Source organism: Podarcis pityusensis (genome assembly GCF_964106645.2).
Source record: "Podarcis pityusensis genome assembly, chromosome: 17".
NCBI classification, from domain to species: domain Eukaryota; kingdom Metazoa; phylum Chordata; class Lepidosauria; order Squamata; family Lacertidae; genus Podarcis; species Podarcis pityusensis.
In genome coordinates, this window is record NC_138042.1 from 21,880,826 (window position 1) to 21,898,640 (window position 17,815).

Here is a 17,815-nt window from a genome sequence, read left to right on the forward strand (position 1 = left end):
GAAAAAGTGAGTCTTATAGAGCAAAAAATACGGTATGTCAGCTGATTCAGTTGTCTGAGTCAGTCTGAGTCTGTTAGTTGCCCAGCGTTGTATCTTGAATTGCTGAACTTATTTAAAGCAACAAAGATACCTTGAATTTCTATGCATATGTAGATATCTGTAACTGTAAAGGCCTATGAACTGTATACAGTGGTACCTCGGGTTACATACGCTTCGGGTTACATATACTTCAAGTTACATACGCTTCAGGTTACAGACTCTGCTAACCCAGAAATAGTACCTTGGGATAAGAACTTTGCTTCAGGATGAGAACAGAAATCATGCAGCAGCGGCGCGGCAACAGCAGGAGGCCCCATTAGCTAAAGTGGTGCTTCAGGTTAAGAACAGTTTCATGTTAAGTACAGAACTCCGGAACGAATTAAGTACTTAACCTGAGGTACCACTGTATATCTATGTCCAGAACTGTTTAACTGAGCCTTAAACTATCTGTACCTTCCTCCGCTTTCGTGTGGTGACTGGTACTGGAAGCAACTTCCACTGTGTAGGTATCTCACCTAAAATTCCCAGCATAGTGTGCTTGCATTCCCACACTGCTATAATTTTCAGCAACCAACACTTAAGAAAACAAAGAGTGAGCAAGTGAAAGCTGATGTTTTCCTTCCTTTAGTCTATTCCTGTTCAAAGTCACAAGTCAATTGGCTACTGTAATCTGAATGATGGTATTTCTGTAGTAGAGATGCAAAGGAGCGATATTCTATTGAAACAATAGTTCCTGCTCTGAACAGGAAAAGAAAGCAATATAAACATGACCACAAAAGACATAATTTCCAAGTGCCATGGTTCTCCCACCCCATTAGAGGATGACAGGGTTGCCCACTGGGGAACAGAACACTGCATTTTTAAATCCAGGAATAGGAAAGGACACCAAATCTAGATGCAACAAAAATATCTAAAGGCACATTGAAACTCTTCAGAGAACTATGGACCTGGTATCAAAAATCATTGTTCCTCTCCAAATAAAAGCAAAAGTCCTGAGCAGCCTGTCTGGATGGTGGGATTCTTCTAGGGGAAATTGCAGTGGTGACCATGAAGATTTGCTGCTACCTATGCCAAACTGATTACTATTTTTTATTTGGAATGACGCGTGATGGGAAGCTGTGCCAGTTTCCCTCACTGGATTTATCAATAGTATACCAATTTTGTATGAAAGCCCTTACTGTGTCATTGTATGCTGAACCAGCAATTTATTGCAGCCCAGTAAACTGGAATAGCTTTCTCAGGTTAAGAACACAGAGACAGAAATCCAGTTAAGCGAAAACACTTTATATAATAGGAAGGGCATATGGCAGAGGCAGAATCTAGCCACGGAAAAGAATGACAGCCAACCAGAAGGCTTTCTTCAAACACAGTTCAAGTAACCAAAATAAACTTTAAAATAAAAATAAAAATAAATAAATTACTATATTCGGAGATACAATCGGCATCATGGATCAACTGTTTTGTCCTTGATTTCTGATTCTGCTTTAGTTACTTAGACTGTGTCTCATTCCGGAGCAGAGCAGTGGAGGGGGAGAGATGTCCGCTAGCAATTCTAGGAAATTCAGCATGATTAAATAAAGAATTCGGTAGCTACTGAGCCAAGGGGAATGTGCCTTAAATTAGAAAAGAAATGATCCACTTTTTGCTGTTGTTTATAGAATAGGCCCAAGGGTGTCCATATTTTCTTGATACTAACTAAACCAAATACTGAACTCTTCATATGATAAAAAGCTGCAAGTCACACATTCAGTCAACTGTTCCAATTAAGAAAAGCATTAACTGGAGAGGAACCCTATGCTGGAAAATGTCCTAGGGCCCATAGACTGCTGATCTTTGTACAAAGCTTTTCTGCCTACATTCAGTGAGAGGTAGTTTTACAAACATACGTGAAAGTGAGCACTCTTCTTGTCATGCAAAACCCATGCACTGATGGAGCACAGATAACAATTCTTCGAAGAAGCCCATTAGGTAGAACATGACAGGTCCATTTCTCTCCACAAAAGTGCTTTCAGAAAATGACAGTAAAGCTGCAATCCTATACCTGCTTACCTGGGAGTAAGTCCCATTAAACACATTGTCTGACTAGGCATGTACAAGATCGCATTGTCAACGAATACTTTTGCTGGCACCTTGAAAGATGGTTTGCTTAGTACAACTGACATAATCCCTGACCACTAGCTGTGGCAGATAAGGATGATAGGAATTAATGTCCAACAAAATCTAGAAAGCAACAGGTTCCTGAACCCCTGGCCTAATAATAATTTTGGCACACTTTTATTTATAGCCCCAAAGTGGAACCTTTTCCTGCACCAAATTTTAATGGCACCAACTACAAGTCCTACTGCAAAGGGGGAGGGGGAATGGGGCACACTCTAAATCATGCATTCATGACTGTTCCTTGCACCTGCCCCACACCTGACATCATTTGATGGCAGGTGAGTGAGAGGTGGCTGTGTACAGCCAAAAATGGCTTTGTTGGCCAAACTGGGTAGCTTGGCAGATCTGGTTTGGCCCGTAAAGCAGTGGTTCTCCAATGCTGATATAATTCAATGGGCACCGCTATATTGATTTGCAACATTCCCAAATACTGTAAGCACAGACAACCTTGGCAGGAAGCAGAATGAAGAAGATTAATTTGTGTGGCAATTTATGGCCTACTGTTTAACGCAAATATATTACTTAACAACCTGAAGGTCATCAATTGTATGGCATAACAGATATATATGCTGCTCTTTGTGGTGCAGAAAATCATTTGTATTGAAAGAATAAACGTGATTTAGAAGCCAAGGATACTTAGGGGGAAACAGAGTAGTTTCAAGTTCATGGCCATCACTGCAGATTAGTATCTACTGATAACAGTGGCAGTGTATTAATAATCTGTCGTGTAAGGCTGACATATTATATACTGTATTCTGTTCAGCTGCACAATGAAATCTAATCCATTTTATTACCTCCAGAATTGCAAACATTCTGTTTAAAGGGTTTTTGCAAGCTTAACTGTGTTTTCAAATTTGTTCCTCAATACAGTTTACGGCAATATCTCTTTATCAAGAAGTTAAATCAAGAGAAGTCTTATCTTGATGATATGTCAGCATAACCACAATCTGCTAAATAAGGAGAAAGTTTCATATCAGGTACAAATATTTATAATGGCTGATAAAATCAGCATCAGAGAAGCAGAATGATTTTGCAGTACAAAATTAATTATACTTAACATATTCAGCTATGAGGAAAACAGAGTGTGCCCCAAACACACACACAAACACACACTTACTGATTCATATACATTCTATTGTCTAGTTGCCTTTGGAAAAGTGGGGCGTCCTTTGATAATTCACCATAATCCAGTTACAGATTTACAGCATGGATAATATGCATTATATAGGAACTAAGTGACAAAACTTGAATGAGATGAAGGTTACAATTTGATTAATATAAAAACTGCAACTGTAACAGAATTACTTGGCAGAAAGCTCCATTGAAACCTAGGGTGCTTGTGGGCTGGCTGGCTGGCTGCATGCCTAGACATCCTTCTAATTCCTGGATCCAGCATGGATTCAATTGCTGGAATAGCCAGGCCAGCCAGGTAATGGCACACTAAGTATGCATTGTTAAGAAAACAAAGGAAGTAGCTCTGTGCCAGAGTGCAAATGGGTGGGACTCCCTCTCTCAACTATCTATTAATTGATCTGCAGTGAACTGAAGCTTTAACAGTCCATGAATCCATGTTTAATGAGGTGAGATGAAGAATCTGTCTCCACCAGCTTCATTTTCATATCCAAATGACCCATTCAAAGTGTTGACCTTTAAAGCCAGGGATAGGCAAACTAAGGCCCTGGGGGCCAGATCCAGCCTAATCGCCTTCTAAATCTGGCCAGTGGATGGTCCAGGAATCAGTGTGTTTTTACATGAGTAGAATGTGTCCTTTTATTTAAAATGCATCTCTGGGTTATTTGTGGGGCATAGGAATTTGTTCATATTTTTTTAAAAAAAATACTCCCCCCCCAAGGTCTGAGGGACAGTGGACCGGCCCCCTGCTAAAAAAAGTTTGCTGACCCCTGTTTAAAGCCCTCAATAGCCTTGGCCCCATAGACTTGAGGGAGCATCTCCACCCCGATTGTTCAGCCAGGACACTGAGATCCAGCTCTGAGGGCCTTCTGGTGATTACCTCCTTGCAAAAAGTCTAAACCACTAAGTCTCTTGGGCTTGCCGATCAGAAGGTTGGCAGTTCAAATCCCCATGATGGGGTGAGTTCCCGTTGCTCTGTCCCAGCTCCTGCCAATCTAGCAATTCAGAAGCACGCCAGCACAAGTAGATAAATAGGATTTCTGTGCGCTTCTGTCACGGTGTTCTGTTGCATCAGAAGTGGCTTAATGCTGCTGGCCACACGACCCAAAAAGCTGTCTGTGGACAATCACCGGCTCCCTCGGCCTGAAAGTGAAATGAGCGCCACAACCCCTTAGTCGCCTTTGACTGGACATATCCATCCAGGGGTTCTTTAACTTTTTTTATTTGTTTAATGCACAACAAACCTGCTCTTCTCTGGTCCAGTGAGAGCTGGACCATAAAGAAGGCTGATCGCCGAAAAATTGATGCTTTTTCATTATGGTGCTGGAGAAGACCCTTGAGAGTTCCATGGACTGCAAGAAGATTAAACCTATCCATCCTTAAGGAAATCAGCCCTGAGTGCTCACTGGGAGGACAGATCCTGAAGCTGAGGCTCCAATACTTTGGCCACCTCATGAGAAGAGAGGACTCCCTGGAAAAGACCCTGATGTTGGGAAAGATGGAGGGCACAAGGAGAAGGGGACAACAGAGGACGAGATGGTTGGACAGTGTTCTCGAAGCTACCAGCATGAGTCTGACCAAACTGCGGGAGGCAGTGGAGGACAGAAGTGCCTGGCGTGCTCTGGTCCATGGGGTCACGAAGAGTCGGACACAGCTAAACGACTAAACAACAACAAACCATCCAGGGGTTCTTTAACTTTTTTTTTTGTTTGTTTAATGCACCACAAACCTGCTCTTCTCTGCTGTGAAACTGCATTCCCATGCAAGGAGAAAGGATGAGAGAGCTCACCAAGGAGACACACTCTCCTGATTATCCTTGTTCTGAGGAGAGAGCCATCATGAACTATCCTTTGCAAATACAGTGGTACCTCGCAAGACGAAAAACGCGCAAGACGAAAGAGTTTTCCGTTTTTTGAGTCGTTCCGCAAGACGAATTTCCCTATGGGCTTGCTTTGCAAGACGAAACGTCTTGCGAGTTCTTGCAAGTTTGTTTCCTTTTTCTTAAAGCCGCTAAGCCGCTAATAGCCGTGCTTCGCAAGACGAAAAAACCGCAAGACGAAGAGACTCGCGGAACGGATTAATTTCATCTTGCGAGGCACCACTGTACCCTTATGGTCTTGAGAAGCAATCCAAATGTGCCCTTCTCAGCAAAGTTACCAAAGCCTTTGAATAAGTAAACAGAAAGGTTTCAGCTCAGGTGCATTTTAAATCATTTATGTTTCAGGTATTTAATAAGAACAATGGAATTTTGATGAAAGTAATAATTTAACTTTAGCATTTAATTTCCATTTTCTATTCTACATCCTTTGTAAATGTGAGTCACTCTAGGCTTATGATAAGCAGATATTGACATGGCCTTTGAATATAAAGTAATTGCTTAGTAGAATTCCTTCCTTTTTCTGAAAGTTGACAAGAACGAGAAAGATTGTTAGAGGGATTGCTGTGAATTGTTCAGGAAGGTCAAAGGCATGTCATGAAATCAGCCTGAGAACAATTGTTAATAATCTATTGGTGGTGACTGCCATTAGAATGCCCATTACTAATTATTTCTGCATGTTTAAAAAAGCTTGACTATTATCAGGTAATAATTTTAAAGGGTATCAGCTGGGGGGGGGGGACTAATATGTCATCAAATGATCAGCCTGCTAGTCAGTGGAACTAAGAAAGTATTAAAATGGCAATGCTGCCAAATGTTAGAATCAAAAGGATATAAAAACACCCCCAAATTTGGAAATGGAAAACTTTTGCTAATCAAATACAAAATCCCTTTGGGTTTTGTCCGAACTTATAAAGCACCTTGATATATTTGGATAATATCTGCTTAACAATATATAACTTATTATGTGATTAAAGTATGATTTAATGAATATTTTGTAGTTGTGGAATTTTTGTAAAGAAACCTTTTTCTTTCTTTTTTTAAGTGGGTGATAAAACACCTTAGGCCAATCAGAGCTTTGTCCAGCAAGTCAACTGCTATTTGTAAACTGTATGTAAGGGTGGGGAAAAAAGGTTGTAAACCGATTTATAGTGCTATTTTTAAGGCTTTGATAAAATAATGCACTGATCTCCCTCCAGGGCAATTCTAAGCATGTCTACACAGAGGAAAATTCTATTGAATTCAATGGGGCATGTTCCTAGGAAAGCATCATTACAATTGCAGCCTTACAGAGCAATCCAAACACCTCTTATGCCAGGCTGTCTGTGGGGTGGTTCGATTGAACAGAGATGTCCCTTTGCTCAGTTCACCAGCTGGCCCCTCAACATCTGCCACTAATGGACTGACACAATTGGTGACAACTCTGGCTGTTGGTCTTCTAAGTCACTAAGATCTGGAGGAGGGGCCCCACCAATTTGCCCTCTGGCACAGAGCCACCTCTCCATTGCTTTCTTAATGGCTCATCACCTTTCCTTTGTTCTCTTAATAGCCTCATGAGGAAGCTAGCCTGACTTATATTCTAACCCTTGCTGGATCCAGGGGTTCAGAAAACTTGATTAAATTCTAACAGTTACTAGGTCCAGGAATTTAGAGGATGTCTGGCAACCACAAACTCCTAACAGCTGGGAAGATGCTCATGATTGACTCAGCCCAGGTGGCTCTCCCAAGTTCAAAATACTTTTTGACGGAGTGAAATGAAACCACGGAAGAATGCTTCCTACACTGCTGTGTTTATGCATGAAGGAGTGCTGTATCACACCATTGTTTTAGAGCCAAAGCCCACCTACAAATATTAAAATAAGATCCCATTTTTTATGAAGCATATTTATTGCTTTAACTTTTCTTGATTTAAAGCAGCAGAAAATAAAGCTTCTGATGAATGAAACTTGGTGCAGAACAGAAAGCAAATTGCAAACTTGGAGCCACAAGGTTTTCCCCAAAAGAGCTCTTTGATCCCAGCTGTGATGCTAATACATTTCATTAGTATTGTAGTAAACCTAGAAAAATAGATGCATAATATTTCAGGCAAGGTTGAATGGAGTAGGAAGACTATCAAAGATAGTATCTTCAAGGTAATATTTTTACCTGTCATATTTAAAGGTTATGTTTCACCATTTGACCGAGCAAGCTCCATGCTGATTTTATTCCTTACTTCTGCAATTTTCTAAAACAAAAACAACCCCCCCTCCATATATATGCCTCTTCATCCTCAAACCCAAACCCTCCCTAGCAAAAAAATTGGTCACCCTCTTCAGTGGTTCCTCATTCTATCATAGCTAATCACTGAGTAAGTTGCCTGGGGGGAGGGAATAAGAGATGCCTTGGTAGAATCATTAGGGCCAAACTAGGCCCCTGATCTCCCTTGATTTGGAATAAGAACCAAGAATGGGCAGGGTGTATGTGTGTGAAAATAAGTTGTGTTGCCAAAGGGAAGAGAGTAGCTGAAGTACAATGCTGTCGGAGGCTAAAATAGGTCTTGGTGGCATATTCTCTCCTTAATGATGAAAGGAATTTCTCTTAGTGCCTGGCTGGCAGGTCTGTTTGGTTGAAGGATGAGTGATCCAAGAAAATAAGAAAAGTCCAATTGCCTCATATCAAAGGCTTATCTAGGCCAGCATTCTGCTATCACAGTGACCACTCAGATTTTTATGGGACACCTATTATCAGGAAGTGAGCATTTTCACACTTTCTCACTCGTGTTTCCCAACAACTACTAATTACAATAGCGGCAGATACCAGAGGTAAAATAAAGCCATAATGACGACTACTACCCAGCTTTGTCCTCCATGACTTTGTCTAATTCCCCTTGAAAGCTAACCAAGTTGTGGCCACAACATCACCTTGTGACAGCAAATTCCACAGTTCATCTACACGCTTTCTCCTACCATAGAGGAGAGTGGAACTCCAGTAGTGGGGTAGAGGTGGATCGTGGTTGGGAAACAGCTGGTCTTGGTGAAAATGAACTTGGTAAAATATTCAAGTGGGAACTGATCAGAAAGGTTCAATGTATGGTGTGCTCCTCAAACAATTATTTATTGAGGTTAAGAGAGGGCAATGTTTTATCAGAGCACACATGCTCAGGAACATGTAAAATTGTTCTAAGTTTGCATTCTTTTGTGTGTGGGTGGGTGGGTGCGCGTGCGCGCATTCACATGGTTGTAAAGGAGAAAAATAAAAATAAAAAGTGAGGGAATTACAATGCAAAATAATTAAAAAGGGACGAAAAGCAGGCAGGGTTCTGGGAAAACTGACTTTGGCAATCCTGCCCACCATTGACCCGATGAACTTTTGACTATACACAATTTTGGCTTTAGGTGTGATCCCTCGAATGTAACCTCTGCTTAAATTGTGGGCTTACTGCAAGTAAAATTTTACTCACTATTATGACAGAAATTATAATCTCACATTAATAAGAAAAGCCTAACACCAATCTATTTCCAAAGTTTTACTACATTTAAAATATAAATTAAAACTACAGCAAAGGGTGTTCTTTTGTGCTCAGTTATTACAATGAGTCCTCTGGGAATCTGGGAATTCTAGGTTATTTTTCTCTCTCATCTAGCCTATGTTTTTTTTAACCGTCCTTTTTATTGTTTTATAGATTAAAACACACACACGTAAGCAAGCAGAGCCCCGCCATGATAAAAATAATTCTTACCTAAGCACAAAAGTTTTCATTCAATAGAGATGATGAGACAGAATACTTCACAATCTCATATACTGCAGATGCCTCTTGAGACCAAAAACAACAACAACACTGTGACAAATGGGACACATACATCTTAAAAATAACAGTAGTGAACTAATATATCTTTAACAAATGATTACTGTGGATATGTTGGCTGAGTTTATTGGGTGGAAAGAAACACTGAATTGTGGGTGGGTGTGGCAGTCCCTTTTCCCTTAGTCTGCATGAGAATCCTTAGTCTCTTCATTCCTCTTCTTGAAGAAGAGGTGTCTGGGATAGCTCAGTTGGTAGGTCCCTGCGGATTGTAGGTGGGCAAATGTTGTCCCCATCTTCAAAAAAGGGGAGGGGAAAAGAAGACCCAGCTTGACATCTTCAGATATCTAAAGGGCTCTCACATGGAGGATGGCGAAAGATTATATTCTGCTCCATAAAATGGGACAGACCCAATAGATATGGGATGATATCCAGCATTATGATCTTCAAACAAAAACATCTTGGAGGTCCCAGGCCACAGAGAGGTTAGGCTGGCCTCAACCAGAGCCAGGGCTTTTTCGGCTGTGGCTCCAATCTGGTGGAATGCTCTGCCACAAGAGACTAGGGCCCTGCGGGACTTGACATCTTTCCGCAGGGCCTGCAAGACAGAGCTGTTCCACCAAGCCTTTGGCCAGGGCACAGCCTGACTCCCTTCTTTGGCAATCTTCACAGAACTCTAGCCCAATGGTTGCCATCAATTTGATTTGAATTAATTTTATAATGAAATGATTTTAGAATGTTGTATTATTTTATTGTTGTTAGCCCCCTGAGCCCGGCTTCGGCTGGGGAGGGTGGGATATAAAAAAAAAATAATTAATTGTTATTATTATTATTAGTCATACACAGTAGACCTATTGAAATAAATGGGCCTAAGTACAGTTCTCATGGTACTTTTCCCCCCACTATGAGAGTCCAGTTTTCCAGCTGATATTTTCTACTTTGAAACCTTTTGGGATTTTTTTCGGAATAGTCCTAAGATGCTTAAAGTAGTTACTTCATTTTGCAGTTTACTGAGAATGGTTGTTTATCAGGGGATGAGGAAGGACTAGGTAATCAACCGTCACAATGAGTACAGAACTACTCAAATCCACAGGACAAGTTTTGAACAGGGGCTGTGTTGACAAAAACCGCTGCTGCTCGGAACTTGATTCAGATACGCTTCACTTCATAATAAGGTGACGTTATGCCCCCAACTCCAATTGTTACAGCTGCTTCTGGGCAATTCTTTCTAAACCAGATCATTATCTCTTGTGAAAATTAGGCAGCAAAGCAGAGCCAGTCTTTTTACTAACAACCCACCCACCCCTGCTAGCAGCGACGTCCCAGAAGTGCTCAATATCCTCTCGTCACCCCAAGCCTTGCGGTTATGAGTGGGAGGTGCAACGTACAGAAGGGGGGGGGGGAAATGATGCATTGCACAGCTTGTGATGGACTGGCAGAACCAAAGGGGTGACCACCCCTATCACTAACAATGAGCTTATTCCAGTACTGCCTTCCCACTCATTCCACCTTCTTCCAAACTGCATTTCTTAGAGTGGGAACAAAGAACAGATTGAAATGTAGAAGAATGGACTTGTAATATTAATGCTTTTCCTACATCTTGTATCTTTTTAGAAAATTTGTCACTATTACCTAAGCACTGATTTAATGATTTTGCATTAAATCTTAAGCCAGTGGTTATACAAAGGGTAACTGTAGTATATAATGTGTCGAGTCATTCTGTCACTGTTGGTTGTTGTTGTTTTTAAATAAAACTCAGTATAATTGGATAATTTGGACAGCAACTACTCCCTACCTTTTAATACTCTAGATTGAATGAACTATTCAGTGAAAAATATTCAATTATTGTATTTATTTGGTGTAGGATAAAGAAAAAAACATCTGGGGCTGGGAAAGCTTAATTAGAAGACACACTTAAATATACATCATACCAAGTGTGTTATATTATAATATACAGTCATACCTTGGTTGTCGATCGGAATCCATTCCGGAAGTCCGTTCGACTTCCAAAACGTTCGCAAACCAAGGCATGGCTTCTGATTGGCTGTTTGGCCCTGGAAACAATGCCGACAGCCGAAACGGACATTTGGCTTCCAAAAAATGTTCGCAAACAGGAACACTTACTTCCAGGTTTGCAGCGTTTGGGAGCCAAAACGTCCGAGTACCAAGGTGTTTGACAACCAAGGTACAACTGTAGTATAGTATATCAGGATATGCCAGCCAGCTTGATAAGGTACCATGTTTTTGGTTTTTTTTTTTGGGGGGGGGAAGCTATAGAATGAGACAACATCAAAAAAATGGTATTATATATGGTATTAGGAAACCTTAGAGCTAACAGACCAGAATTCCTGGCTTAAACTGCTGATACACTGATCTGCATCTTCATAGCATGTAACACCTTATTAAGCATAAAGAACAAAATTCATTGGATTTCTACTAGTTGGACAGTGCAGGGCTATACAGATTTACTTGGGAGTTTGTCGCATTGAATTCAGTGTGATTTACTTATGACCTACCAAACACATCAGTAGGCCAAAATAAATAAATAAAACAAAAAAAGTTTAGTCAACACTTGAATGTATGCAATGTGATAGTGAAACACAAAAAGCCTTCATTACAAACCTATAAAATTGTAACTGATACTTCTATTCTCACCACTAATTCTAATGCAACTGATTAGGCTTATTTCCCCCCCAAAATAAATTAAAACACAAATCACCACTGGTAGGTCTGGAAGACTCCTAAGCATTTCTTGGTCTATAATATACTAACTATACAGTGTATTGTTTTGTCTTTTGCTGTATAGCCTAGACTTGCTTGAGTAATGGTGCCTGTAAGACTTTCCTGCATTTTTGCCAGGTTACACAAAGAACTCCTCCTTGCCTATTTGAATTCCAATTTCTGAGACTGTCTTTTGCTTCATAGACTCATCATTTATGCCGTGCTAGAAGAAGCTAATCTTTCTGACATTATCAAGTACTTCCCTTTAAAGTTTATATAATTCAATTAGATTTGTTCCATTTAAACATCTTTTTCCTTCCTAGACTACATAAAATTAAAGTTTCAAAACCTTTTCATTTCAACCCTATCCTATAATCTATGGATTAACCTAATGCAGTCATTCTATGTACCGTTTTATTATAAAGAGAGAACTCTGAGCACTGAAATAATGAAACTGCAGAAGGCCATGTACTTCTGGTTTTTAAAAAAGCAGGATTTCCTTTTCATCACCTACATTTGAAAGCAGATCTTCATGACTGGGATGAGGAACCCTATGACACTAAATCAGTTTTGAGTCATTAGTAACTACAGAAAACAAGTGCACCTTCTAAAGTTTTCGTGGGATTTCCTGGGAGATATATGCACAGGTGATTTTCACTCAAAACTGCACAACATTACATGGCTAGCTTTCATAGGAAACATTCCCATTTTCGTTTCATTTCCAAGTATCCTTACATTTCACTATTCCATAATCAAAACGGAACAACTTGCTTGTTCATCAGCTTGTTTCCTTTCATTGCCAAAGTAGTGCAAATGCTCAAGGGCTCCCATAAGCCAGGGATCTGAAATTGAGTAAGCTAGTCAGTAAGTTCTGTTAGCCCCAGCAAGTATGGCCAATGGTCAGGAATGATGGCACCATCCAGATAGCCACATAGTTCCTTATCCCTGTTATATGGTGTGTGTGTGTGTGTGTGTGTGTGTGTGTGTTTGGGGGGGTGAAGTATGCTGCATGCCAGACCCCTCTAATACCTGGATCCAGGAAGTATGAAATTTATCAAGGCTTCTAATTCTTGGAATAGCCAGGCTAGCCTCCTGGCGAGGTTATAGCCAAAGGATAAATGGACATAAATCTGATATCAGGAATCACAAGACACAGAAACCAGTCGGAGAAAACTTCAATCTCCCAGGACATTCTATACAAGATCTCGAAGTAGCTGTCTTATTACAAAAGAATTTCAGAAATAGACTGGAAAGAGAAGTTGCTGAATTGCAACTTATTACCATCTTATTACTAAACTTAAAACCATGGAGAGACCTGGTCTGAATAGAGACATTGGATTCTTATCTCATTATACATGCTAAAGCTATTTTTAGCCATCTCACTCCTTGCTTTTTCCTGTAAGACCAGTCGTTAACAGTCGTCAACAGGTTTACCAGACCTATCAGCCAAGCACCCATTCCCACCACCCTTCTGAGCAATACCCCTCCCCACCCTCTCACTATATATAAGGGTCTGGTGACTTCTGTTTCAGTTTATCTGAAGAAGTGTGCATGCACAGGAAAGCTCATACCAGTAACAAACTTAGTTGGTCTGTGAGGCGCTACTGGAAGGATTTATTTATTTATTTATTTTTGTTTCGACTATGACAGACCAACACTGCTACCTACCTGTAACTAGAGCCATTAAAGGGCATTAAGAGGCTCAGAGTGTGACAGCAAATGGGTGGGGCCCATCCCTCAACAGAAAAAGGCAGAGTTTGAAGCAGAGGTAGCAGGGGATATCCTTCCACAATCCCCTGATGAAAATCGGGACATGAGAGTGTCTTTTGTTGCCGCGTGAGTCGGTTGGCTTGTATGGGAGCACAATACCAAAACAAATGCATCTTTTGGTGCTGCGCCCTTGGGAGAGCATGACACCACTGCAAGCATCAGTGCTGGCTGCAAGTACCAGCTCAACCCCAGAACATGCTGGGATGAAGCTCAGATGACTTCAGTTATTCTGGGAATGTCCCATTAAAATAGGGATAGTTGGAGGGTATGGCAGGGATGCGATCTAGAAGGAAATCAGCAAGCTGGAGAGGGAGGGAAGAGCAATGTTGTAGAGCAATGTTTGATTTCTGTTTGAATCAAGGTTGCCGCTATGGGAGAAACAATACCCTTTTGGGGTGATAATGCTGTGAACCTCTTCATCGTATGCTCAGGTTGTATGCATGCGTAAATAAATCACAGTCTCCACCATGCCTCATTCTAAAAGGAAACATGAACCCTGTGTAAGGGCCTGGAAAGCCTGGAATCTTGCACTACTCAGAGATTGGGGGTGGCATGCAACAATATCAGAATGGTTAACAAAAATATGGTTTCATCTCAAGGTTGTTAATCAAATGCTGCTGGTCAAGGAGCAGACCAAGAATGATGGGAATGCAGAGGAAGCTCCTAATTCTTGAATAACCCAAAAATAATATTCCCCATCATAATATGTAAAAATACATTTTAAAAGAAAGCAAGTTTTGTACATTCAGGGACAACTGGGTACAGCAAACCTTTTTTCCCCAGATGAATCATATGTTGTTTAGGAAAAACCTTCATTTTTGCAACCCCCTTCAGAGGCGTTTCGTGAATGGAACCATATACTTGGCTTTAAACAGTTGAGGTTGTATTTTTACAGTGGAAGGGGGTAGTGAGGCATATCACTTTTCCTGGAATACATTTGATACTGCTGTTTTCACACAATCAACAAAACCACAAAACAAAGCTGACAAGCTAGTTCTCCTGGGCTTGGGTTTTCTGCTCTTTGGGGCTTTTGTTGTCTGCCCAAATGTTCTGTGCATGACAGCTAATTTGTGTAATACAAATGATGTTACCTTATAAGCTTTATCTCAGTGGAATGCTAACTAGAGCATCTCTGTGTAAACAAGCACTTGAGTTTATTATCCATAATCCTATAGAACAGTCTTAAACATCGCAGAGCATTCTGGAAACAGTGTTAAGGTTATCAGTTCAACTTTCACAGTTACTTTGTTGGCTGTTAAATCACAGCAGACTGCTACTTATTGTCAGTAAACTCTGTTAAACAAACTTACTTCCATGTAAATATGCAGTACAGGATCATCTGAAAATCCCTATTCTCAATAGGTTTAGAGCTGTGGGGTTTTTTGAGAGGTCCCCCCCCCCCCTGTTTATTGGAATGCATAGGATATAAAACAGTTCCAAGCCCTAACAACATACCCCTAATTTTTATTTTCAGTGAAAAAAGCATCCATTTTTTTACTTCCTGGAGCTATGGTATTAAAGTTTGGCTGCTGAAACCCATTTTGATAATGCTTGACAGGTGATAAAGCACATTTTACTTTCTACTTCTGGTAGGCTTTATTCCTTTCCATCATGGAATTTCTTACCATGAATCTTTTTTTCTGTTTATAACTGGAATTTATTTCAGCAGAACATCTCCCATTTTAAAAAGCAACTATATCTCAGGCATGTTTCAAAATCTACGTTGAAATCACACCCTTTCCCAAACCATAGGACTACAAACAAGAGTTTAACCTAAACTTCAAAGAGAGACTTCACCATGGACATTAAATTTTGGCTCACTATAAAAAGTTTGTCCTATGTGTCTTTGGATCATGGCCAGTGCAAAAATACAGGATCTACAAGAACAGTTCAAACATGAAGAAGTGTGCATGCACAGAACAGCTTATACCCAGAACATATTTAGTTGGTCACTAAGGTGCTAGTGGACAATTTTTATTTATTTATTTCGACTGCATCACACCAACACGGCTACCTACCTGAAGCTCAAACATGGTAACATATGTCTGTCAAAAAGCACTGATTTGTTCAACCAATTCTAGATAGAAACAAGGACCATCTTATTGGCTTCTTAAAACTGAAACTGCAGAAACATCTGCCCACATATATGCCACGTAACTTCCTGCTGTCTCAAAATAACTTCAAATAGCAAAAACATGCCTGTTATCCATCTCTGAGTAGAGCACCTTCTCACTAGAATTTAATTTCTTAGATTATTAAGCACTTTGCAGCAAAAAAAGGTAACAGAAATTATCAGTCTTACCCTGAGTGTGTAGATTTTGATTCAGTTCCAAATTCTCCACCCTGAGACCTGAAACAGGTAAAAAAAGAAACACAGAGAAAATGTCATCTCATATTGAGGTTCAAAGAAAATGTTGAAATAATGCTAATCAGAACACTTCAGCAATAGCAATACAATTAAAAATAAAAGCTTATTTAAAACATTTCCAAACAATTTAAAAATACCTAAAAGCGACTAAGCACAATAAAACATCAGAATGTTATCACCAGAAATTAATAAATAGAAATTTACAGTTTTCATTTATTTAAAACATGTATTCTCCACCTCTAATCACAGTCTAAATATGCAACAAAAATGTGGTGGGAGCATGACATGCTGTTAGAATGGACTGATGACACCAAGCTGCAGATTCCAGACTGAACTGTGAGGAGAGATTGAACTCCTGCCAGAATTGGCAGTAATGTTCCAAGCCACAGTCCTGCTGGTGCCTCACTAGCAACCCTGGAGACTCCAGGTCATCCTTCATCCTTGCTGGTGTTCCCTGTTCGACTGCCTTCTTCCAGCATACAAGTGCTAATGAGAGTGAAGAGATGGGAGGAACTCACCAGAACTCAGTTCCGGCACCTTTCAGATGGGCACCATTGCCATTTTAAGAGAACAACTGAGGTGTTCATGGCAAGTTCTGGTACCTCTTTTTTCTGGCACTGTCTAACATGAATGTATTTTTTTTACAGATCTGGGGTAACAGAGTTTGGATGTGTAAGGACACCCATAACTGCTAGAATTGTTATGTAATGTTAGAAATCAATAAATGGTAGAATTTAGATAATAGTTACAATATTGAAGGGAAGATGTCAGATGTTAGATTGAAAAGGCAGGCTAAACCAGAAAATTGCCTGGGGAGAAGGTCCATCAGGGAGTAATAACTGAACAATGGCCAGTCAATGACCTTCTGCCAGAGCTCTGGGCAAATAGAGCTGGGAGGGGGAGATTATAGGAAGTGTGATTTCACACAGTAAATAATGTGTCCTTTTGAAATTTAGAGGCCATCTTGGCAGACTGGGATAGAACCACAGAAATGATGCCTGGACTACAGTGCTGTACTGCTGGGAGGAACAAGCCCCTCTGGAGATGTACCTCTCCGAACTCTCTTCAAAGTAGACCCAGGTCTAAAATATGTGTACAATAAACCATATTTCTTAAAGACACTGGTCTCTGTTGTGTCTTGATTTCCCAACAGAAATAAAACCCTGGGTGAATACTTGGAACCCAATGGAGATTTGGGGTGGCACGCAATCCTTTTAACAATATTTTAACAATGCAATTTTGATAAAGGATAATGGAAATTGTTCCAGTTGGGAAACAGATTGTATATGGATAACAAGTAAGTACTACTACATTTCTGAATGAGCCCTATGAATTTCAGGAGAATTCAAGTACAGTGGTACCTCTAGTTACAAACTTAATTCGTTCCGGAGGTCCATTCTTAACCTGAAACTGTTCTTAACTAGAGGTGTGCTTTTGCTAATGGGGCCTTTTGCTGCCGCTGCGCTGCCAGCACATGATTTCCGTTCTTATCCTGGGGCAAAGTTTTCACCTTGAGGTAACTCTTCCAGGTTAGCGGAGTTTGTAACCTGAAGCGTTTGTAACCTGAGGCATTTGTAACCCGAGGTTCCACTGTATCTGATCAGGCCTGTAGCCAATCTTCTCTGTTAGGTGAAACAGTCACATTTCTAGGTGGGGTATGGGGGGGGGGGAAGGGAAGTACATATTGCCAGGCCATCCACACTTACTGGTGGACAAGATGTGAGGGCCAGGCCAAGGGAAGTGAAAGGCCTTTCCCCTTTATAATATATAATCAGCTCTCTAAACTCTTTCCAGTGTGGTGTAGTGATTAAGAGCAGTAGACTCATAATCTGGTGAACCAGGTTCACGTCTCCGCTCCTCCACATGCAGCTGCTGGGTGACCTTGGTCTAGTCACACTTCTCTGAAGTCTCTCAGCCCCACTCACCTCACAGAGTGTTTGTTGTGGTGGAGGAAGGGAAAGGAGAATGTTAG

The 17,815-nt window shown here is 40.6% G+C and overlaps 1 protein-coding gene across 26 annotated transcripts in view; it reads right to left on the reverse strand.

Moving 5' to 3' along the window:
• Positions 1–15,829, reverse strand: part of PTPRD (protein tyrosine phosphatase receptor type D) — a 722,358-nt gene extending 706,529 nt beyond the window's left edge. For all 26 annotated transcript variants that reach the window (XM_080987670.1, XM_080987673.1, XM_080987664.1 and 23 more), the window contains exon 1: positions 15,778–15,829. The gene's annotated coding sequence lies outside the window, so the exon portion shown is untranslated. The remainder of the gene's footprint in view (positions 1–15,777) is intronic.
• Between the last annotated feature and the right edge of the window lie 1,986 nt (positions 15,830–17,815).